Source organism: Lytechinus pictus, chromosome 8 (genome assembly GCF_037042905.1).
Source record: "Lytechinus pictus isolate F3 Inbred chromosome 8, Lp3.0, whole genome shotgun sequence".
In the NCBI taxonomy this organism is placed as follows: domain Eukaryota; kingdom Metazoa; phylum Echinodermata; class Echinoidea; order Temnopleuroida; family Toxopneustidae; genus Lytechinus; species Lytechinus pictus.
In genome coordinates, this window is record NC_087252.1 from 33247246 (window position 1) to 33255264 (window position 8019).

General features: G+C 39.7%; 8 non-coding genes across 8 annotated transcripts; all 8 read right to left on the bottom strand.

Moving 5' to 3' along the window:
• Window positions 1-343: 343 nt before the first annotated feature.
• On the bottom strand, window positions 344-535 carry LOC135155343 (U2 spliceosomal RNA). Its single transcript, XR_010294548.1, has one exon. It is a non-coding gene; the product is annotated as a U2 spliceosomal RNA (small nuclear RNA).
• An 845-nt stretch (window positions 536-1380) lies between these two features.
• On the bottom strand, window positions 1381-1572 carry LOC135155344 (U2 spliceosomal RNA). Its single transcript, XR_010294549.1, has one exon. It is a non-coding gene; the product is annotated as a U2 spliceosomal RNA (small nuclear RNA).
• An 844-nt stretch (window positions 1573-2416) lies between these two features.
• Window positions 2417-2608, bottom strand: LOC135155345 (U2 spliceosomal RNA). The gene has a single exon (XR_010294550.1). It is a non-coding gene; the product is annotated as a U2 spliceosomal RNA (small nuclear RNA).
• Window positions 2609-3453: 845 nt separating this feature from the next.
• Window positions 3454-3645, bottom strand: LOC135155346 (U2 spliceosomal RNA). The gene has a single exon (XR_010294551.1). It is a non-coding gene; the product is annotated as a U2 spliceosomal RNA (small nuclear RNA).
• Window positions 3646-4490: 845 nt separating this feature from the next.
• LOC135155347 (U2 spliceosomal RNA) lies at window positions 4491-4682 on the bottom strand. Its single transcript, XR_010294552.1, has one exon. It is a non-coding gene; the product is annotated as a U2 spliceosomal RNA (small nuclear RNA).
• Window positions 4683-5529: 847 nt separating this feature from the next.
• On the bottom strand, window positions 5530-5721 carry LOC135155348 (U2 spliceosomal RNA). The gene has a single exon (XR_010294553.1). It is a non-coding gene; the product is annotated as a U2 spliceosomal RNA (small nuclear RNA).
• Window positions 5722-6565: 844 nt separating this feature from the next.
• LOC135155349 (U2 spliceosomal RNA) lies at window positions 6566-6757 on the bottom strand. Its single transcript, XR_010294554.1, has one exon. It is a non-coding gene; the product is annotated as a U2 spliceosomal RNA (small nuclear RNA).
• Window positions 6758-7601: 844 nt separating this feature from the next.
• LOC135155350 (U2 spliceosomal RNA) lies at window positions 7602-7793 on the bottom strand. The gene has a single exon (XR_010294555.1). It is a non-coding gene; the product is annotated as a U2 spliceosomal RNA (small nuclear RNA).
• Window positions 7794-8019: the final 226 nt, after the last annotated feature.

Here is an 8019-nt window from a genome sequence, read left to right on the forward strand (position 1 = left end):
GCCGGTCGTTTTCGGGAAGTCCCCTGAAAATTGAGAAAAATCACCGGTGGAATCGATTACAAGCACGAGAAGCGTGTGACTTTCTCAGCAACTCCGCCGTCTACGACGAAGATGTAATACAAATAGAAACAGTGAAACTGAGGTAGTGGATACGGAATTGTTTAATAATTTATTCAATTTCTTTTCGAGAAAGACAAATGGAAAATGGTTGAATACAATGTTCAATTTACAATGAAAGAAAGAGCTCCCCCCCCCCCCTACAAGAAAAAAAAAAGTAAGAAAAACAGCGTAATTCAGGTGGAGGAAAAGTAACATTCTTTCTTTGGTATTTTATTAACCCCTTGAGGGGTGGGCCGATCCCGGAGGTACTGCAATACCGGGCCAACCCGTGGCCAGGACGGAGCAAGCCCCTATTCCATGGCCTAAGTTCAAAAATCAGTTTAATATACAAGCGATTCGGTGAATCGCGTTTCAGATATTAAGCTGAAAAGAACAGATACTACACATGATCTTAGCCAAAAGGCCGAGAAGCGATACCGAGTTGCCGTTTTCGGAAAGCTATATACAATAAATTACAATAAAGAAAAACAGTGAGGCAACGTTACCATTCTACAGAGTTTAACCGTATAACAACCTCAATATCTTTTAAAAGGACAATAGCTATCGGACGAAGATATTAACACATTCCGGCGAGCTATTGTTTCTAACAAACCGGGGCAAAGACATTGACCAAACCTTGTTTATAGAAATGATATCAAGCATCAAAGGTTAAAAAGTGTCTCTTTTGTAAGAGTTTTCTCGACGACGTACATTGTCAGCCATGAACGGGTAGATACGGGGTGAATGCCAATTTCATTCAAAAGATTTTTTAATTTGATACAGCTGATTGACAAAAGTGTATGCATTCGATTCACCATCCAGCATAGATTCCAGAAAGGACAATCACAGAAATTCCTTCGTCCAAATTGGTAAGAAATATTACTTAACTTTTAAGAACTATTTGACTGGCGAAAGAATGCCCGCCTCTACTGAAAAAGCCGGTCGTTTTCGGGAAGTCCCCTGAAAATTGAGAAAAATCACCGGTGGAATCGATTACAAGCACGAGAAGCGTGTGACTTTCTCAGCAACTCCGCCGTCTACGACGAAGATGTAATACAAATAGAAACAGTGAAACTGAGGTAGTGGATACGGAATTGTTTAATAATTTATTCAATTTCTTTTCGAGAAAGACAAATGGAAAATGGTTGAATACAATGTTCAATTTACAATGAAAGAAAGAGCTCCCCCCCCCCCCCTACAAGAAAAAAAAAAGTAAGAAAAACAGCGTAATTCAGGTGGAGGAAAAGTAACATTCTTTCTTTGGTATTTTATTAACCCCTTGAGGGGTGGGCCGATCCCGGAGGTACTGCAATACCGGGCCAACCCGTGGCCAGGACGGAGCAAGCCCCTATTCCATGGCCTAAGTTCAAAAATCAGTTTAATATACAAGCGATTCGGTGAATCGCGTTTCAGATATTAAGCTGAAAAGAACAGATACTACACATGATCTTAGCCAAAAGGCCGAGAAGCGATACCGAGTTGCCGTTTTCGGAAAGCTATATACAATAAATTACAATAAAGAAAAACAGTGAGGCAACGTTACCATTCTACAGAGTTTAACCGTATAACAACCTCAATATCTTTTAAAAGGACAATAGCTATCGGACGAAGATATTAACACATTCCGGCGAGCTATTGTTTCTAACAAACCGGGGCAAAGACATTGACCAAACCTTGTTTATAGAAATGATATCAAGCATCAAAGGTTAAAAAGTGTCTCTTTTGTAAGAGTTTTCTCGACGACGTACATTGTCAGCCATGAACGGGTAGATACGGGGTGAATGCCAATTTCATTCAAAAGATTTTTTAATTTGATACAGCTGATTGACAAAAGTGTATGCATTCGATTCACCATCCAGCATAGATTCCAGAAAGGACAATCACAGAAATTCCTTCGTCCAAATTGGTAAGAAATATTACTTAACTTTTAAGAACTATTTGACTGGCGAAAGAATGCCCGCCTCTACTGAAAAAGCCGGTCGTTTTCGGGAAGTCCCCTGAAAATTGAGAAAAATCACCGGTGGAATCGATTACAAGCACGAGAAGCGTGTGACTTTCTCAGCAACTCCGCCGTCTACGACGAAGATGTAATACAAATAGAAACAGTGAAACTGAGGTAGTGGATACGGAATTGTTTAATAATTTATTCAATTTCTTTTCGAGAAAGACAAATGGAAAATGGTTGAATACAATGTTCAATTTACAATGAAAGAAAGAGCTCCCCCCCCCCCCTACAAGAAAAAAAAAAGTAAGAAAAACAGCGTAATTCAGGTGGAGGAAAAGTAACATTCTTTCTTTGGTATTTTATTAACCCCTTGAGGGGTGGGCCGATCCCGGAGGTACTGCAATACCGGGCCAACCCGTGGCCAGGACGGAGCAAGCCCCTATTCCATGGCCTAAGTTCAAAAATCAGTTTAATATACAAGCGATTCGGTGAATCGCGTTTCAGATATTAAGCTGAAAAGAACAGATACTACACATGATCTTAGCCAAAAGGCCGAGAAGCGATACCGAGTTGCCGTTTTCGGAAAGCTATATACAATAAATTACAATAAAGAAAAACAGTGAGGCAACGTTACCATTCTACAGAGTTTAACCGTATAACAACCTCAATATCTTTTAAAAGGACAATAGCTATCGGACGAAGATATTAACACATTCCGGCGAGCTATTGTTTCTAACAAACCGGGGCAAAGACATTGACCAAACCTTGTTTATAGAAATGATATCAAGCATCAAAGGTTAAAAAGTGTCTCTTTTGTAAGAGTTTTCTCGACGACGTACATTGTCAGCCATGAACGGGTAGATACGGGGTGAATGCCAATTTCATTCAAAAGATTTTTTAATTTGATACAGCTGATTGACAAAAGTGTATGCATTCGATTCACCATCCAGCATAGATTCCAGAAAGGACAATCACAGAAATTCCTTCGTCCAAATTGGTAAGAAATATTACTTAACTTTTAAGAACTATTTGACTGGCGAAAGAATGCCCGCCTCTACTGAAAAAGCCGGTCGTTTTCGGGAAGTCCCCTGAAAATTGAGAAAAATCACCGGTGGAATCGATTACAAGCACGAGAAGCGTGTGACTTTCTCAGCAACTCCGCCGTCTACGACGAAGATGTAATACAAATAGAAACAGTGAAACTGAGGTAGTGGATACGGAATTGTTTAATAATTTATTCAATTTCTTTTCGAGAAAGACAAATGGAAAATGGTTGAATACAATGTTCAATTTACAATGAAAGAAAGAGCTCCCCCCCCCCCCCTACAAGAAAAAAAAAAGTAAGAAAAACAGCGTAATTCAGGTGGAGGAAAAGTAACATTCTTTCTTTGGTATTTTATTAACCCCTTGAGGGGTGGGCCGATCCCGGAGGTACTGCAATACCGGGCCAACCCGTGGCCAGGACGGAGCAAGCCCCTATTCCATGGCCTAAGTTCAAAAATCAGTTTAATATACAAGCGATTCGGTGAATCGCGTTTCAGATATTAAGCTGAAAAGAACAGATACTACACATGATCTTAGCCAAAAGGCCGAGAAGCGATACCGAGTTGCCGTTTTCGGAAAGCTATATACAATAAATTACAATAAAGAAAAACAGTGAGGCAACGTTACCATTCTACAGAGTTTAACCGTATAACAACCTCAATATCTTTTAAAAGGACAATAGCTATCGGACGAAGATATTAACACATTCCGGCGAGCTATTGTTTCTAACAAACCGGGGCAAAGACATTGACCAAACCTTGTTTATAGAAATGATATCAAGCATCAAAGGTTAAAAAGTGTCTCTTTTGTAAGAGTTTTCTCGACGACGTACATTGTCAGCCATGAACGGGTAGATACGGGGTGAATGCCAATTTCATTCAAAAGATTTTTTAATTTGATACAGCTGATTGACAAAAGTGTATGCATTCGATTCACCATCCAGCATAGATTCCAGAAAGGACAATCACAGAAATTCCTTCGTCCAAATTGGTAAGAAATATTACTTAACTTTTAAGAACTATTTGACTGGCGAAAGAATGCCCGCCTCTACTGAAAAAGCCGGTCGTTTTCGGGAAGTCCCCTGAAAATTGAGAAAAAATCACCGGTGGAATCGATTACAAGCACGAGAAGCGTGTGACTTTCTCAGCAACTCCGCCGTCTACGACGAAGATGTAATACAAATAGAAACAGTGAAACTGAGGTAGTGGATACGGAATTGTTTAATAATTTATTCAATTTCTTTTCGAGAAAGACAAATGGAAAATGGTTGAATACAATGTTCAATTTACAATGAAAGAAAGAGCTCCCCCCCCCCCCTACAAGAAAAAAAAAAGTAAGAAAAACAGCGTAATTCAGGTGGAGGAAAAGTAACATTCTTTCTTTGGTATTTTATTAACCCCTTGAGGGGTGGGCCGATCCCGGAGGTACTGCAATACCGGGCCAACCCGTGGCCAGGACGGAGCAAGCCCCTATTCCATGGCCTAAGTTCAAAAATCAGTTTAATATACAAGCGATTCGGTGAATCGCGTTTCAGATATTAAGCTGAAAAGAACAGATACTACACATGATCTTAGCCAAAAGGCCGAGAAGCGATACCGAGTTGCCGTTTTCGGAAAGCTATATACAATAAATTACAATAAAGAAAAACAGTGAGGCAACGTTACCATTCTACAGAGTTTAACCGTATAACAACCTCAATATCTTTTAAAAGGACAATAGCTATCGGACGAAGATATTAACACATTCCGGCGAGCTATTGTTTCTAACAAACCGGGGCAAAGACATTGACCAAACCTTGTTTATAGAAATGATATCAAGCATCAAAGGTTAAAAAGTGTCTCTTTTGTAAGAGTTTTCTCGACGACGTACATTGTCAGCCATGAACGGGTAGATACGGGGTGAATGCCAATTTCATTCAAAAGATTTTTTAATTTGATACAGCTGATTGACAAAAGTGTATGCATTCGATTCACCATCCAGCATAGATTCCAGAAAGGACAATCACAGAAATTCCTTCGTCCAAATTGGTAAGAAATATTACTTAACTTTTAAGAACTATTTGACTGGCGAAAGAATGCCCGCCTCTACTGAAAAAGCCGGTCGTTTTCGGGAAGTCCCCTGAAAATTGAGAAAAATCACCGGTGGAATCGATTACAAGCACGAGAAGCGTGTGACTTTCTCAGCAACTCCGCCGTCTACGACGAAGATGTAATACAAATAGAAACAGTGAAACTGAGGTAGTGGATACGGAATTGTTTAATAATTTATTCAATTTCTTTTCGAGAAAGACAAATGGAAAATGGTTGAATACAATGTTCAATTTACAATGAAAGAAAGAGCTCCCCCCCCCCCCCCCTACAAGAAAAAAAAAAGTAAGAAAAACAGCGTAATTCAGGTGGAGGAAAAGTAACATTCTTTCTTTGGTATTTTATTAACCCCTTGAGGGGTGGGCCGATCCCGGAGGTACTGCAATACCGGGCCAACCCGTGGCCAGGACGGAGCAAGCCCCTATTCCATGGCCTAAGTTCAAAAATCAGTTTAATATACAAGCGATTCGGTGAATCGCGTTTCAGATATTAAGCTGAAAAGAACAGATACTACACATGATCTTAGCCAAAAGGCCGAGAAGCGATACCGAGTTGCCGTTTTCGGAAAGCTATATACAATAAATTACAATAAAGAAAAACAGTGAGGCAACGTTACCATTCTACAGAGTTTAACCGTATAACAACCTCAATATCTTTTAAAAGGACAATAGCTATCGGACGAAGATATTAACACATTCCGGCGAGCTATTGTTTCTAACAAACCGGGGCAAAGACATTGACCAAACCTTGTTTATAGAAATGATATCAAGCATCAAAGGTTAAAAAGTGTCTCTTTTGTAAGAGTTTTCTCGACGACGTACATTGTCAGCCATGAACGGGTAGATACGGGGTGAATGCCAATTTCATTCAAAAGATTTTTTAATTTGATACAGCTGATTGACAAAAGTGTATGCATTCGATTCACCATCCAGCATAGATTCCAGAAAGGACAATCACAGAAATTCCTTCGTCCAAATTGGTAAGAAATATTACTTAACTTTTAAGAACTATTTGACTGGCGAAAGAATGCCCGCCTCTACTGAAAAAGCCGGTCGTTTTCGGGAAGTCCCCTGAAAATTGAGAAAAATCACCGGTGGAATCGATTACAAGCACGAGAAGCGTGTGACTTTCTCAGCAACTCCGCCGTCTACGACGAAGATGTAATACAAATAGAAACAGTGAAACTGAGGTAGTGGATACGGAATTGTTTAATAATTTATTCAATTTCTTTTCGAGAAAGACAAATGGAAAATGGTTGAATACAATGTTCAATTTACAATGAAAGAAAGAGCTCCCCCCCCCCCCTACAAGAAAAAAAAAAGTAAGAAAAACAGCGTAATTCAGGTGGAGGAAAAGTAACATTCTTTCTTTGGTATTTTATTAACCCCTTGAGGGGTGGGCCGATCCCGGAGGTACTGCAATACCGGGCCAACCCGTGGCCAGGACGGAGCAAGCCCCTATTCCATGGCCTAAGTTCAAAAATCAGTTTAATATACAAGCGATTCGGTGAATCGCGTTTCAGATATTAAGCTGAAAAGAACAGATACTACACATGATCTTAGCCAAAAGGCCGAGAAGCGATACCGAGTTGCCGTTTTCGGAAAGCTATATACAATAAATTACAATAAAGAAAAACAGTGAGGCAACGTTACCATTCTACAGAGTTTAACCGTATAACAACCTCAATATCTTTTAAAAGGACAATAGCTATCGGACGAAGATATTAACACATTCCGGCGAGCTATTGTTTCTAACAAACCGGGGCAAAGACATTGACCAAACCTTGTTTATAGAAATGATATCAAGCATCAAAGGTTAAAAAGTGTCTCTTTTGTAAGAGTTTTCTCGACGACGTACATTGTCAGCCATGAACGGGTAGATACGGGGTGAATGCCAATTTCATTCAAAAGATTTTTTAATTTGATACAGCTGATTGACAAAAGTGTATGCATTCGATTCACCATCCAGCATAGATTCCAGAAAGGACAATCACAGAAATTCCTTCGTCCAAATTGGTAAGAAATATTACTTAACTTTTAAGAACTATTTGACTGGCGAAAGAATGCCCGCCTCTACTGAAAAAGCCGGTCGTTTTCGGGAAGTCCCCTGAAAATTGAGAAAAATCACCGGTGGAATCGATTACAAGCACGAGAAGCGTGTGACTTTCTCAGCAACTCCGCCGTCTACGACGAAGATGTAATACAAATAGAAACAGTGAAACTGAGGTAGTGGATACGGAATTGTTTAATAATTTATTCAATTTCTTTTCGAGAAAGACAAATGGAAAATGGTTGAATACAATGTTCAATTTACAATGAAAGAAAGAGCTCCCCCCCCCCCCTACAAGAAAAAAAAAAGTAAGAAAAACAGCGTAATTCAGGTGGAGGAAAAGTAACATTCTTTCTTTGGTATTTTATTAACCCCTTGAGGGGTGGGCCGATCCCGGAGGTACTGCAATACCGGGCCAACCCGTGGCCAGGACGGAGCAAGCCCCTATTCCATGGCCTAAGTTCAAAAATCAGTTTAATATACAAGCGATTCGGTGAATCGCGTTTCAGATATTAAGCTGAAAAGAACAGATACTACACATGATCTTAGCCAAAAGGCCGAGAAGCGATACCGAGTTGCCGTTTTCGGAAAGCTATATACAATAAATTACAATAAAGAAAAACAGTGAGGCAACGTTACCATTCTACAGAGTTTAACCGTATAACAACCTCAATATCTTTTAAAAGGACAATAGCTATCGGACGAAGATATTAACACATTCCGGCGAGCTATTGTTTCTAACAAACCGGGGCAAAAGACATTGACCAAACCTTGTTTATAGAAATGATATCAAAA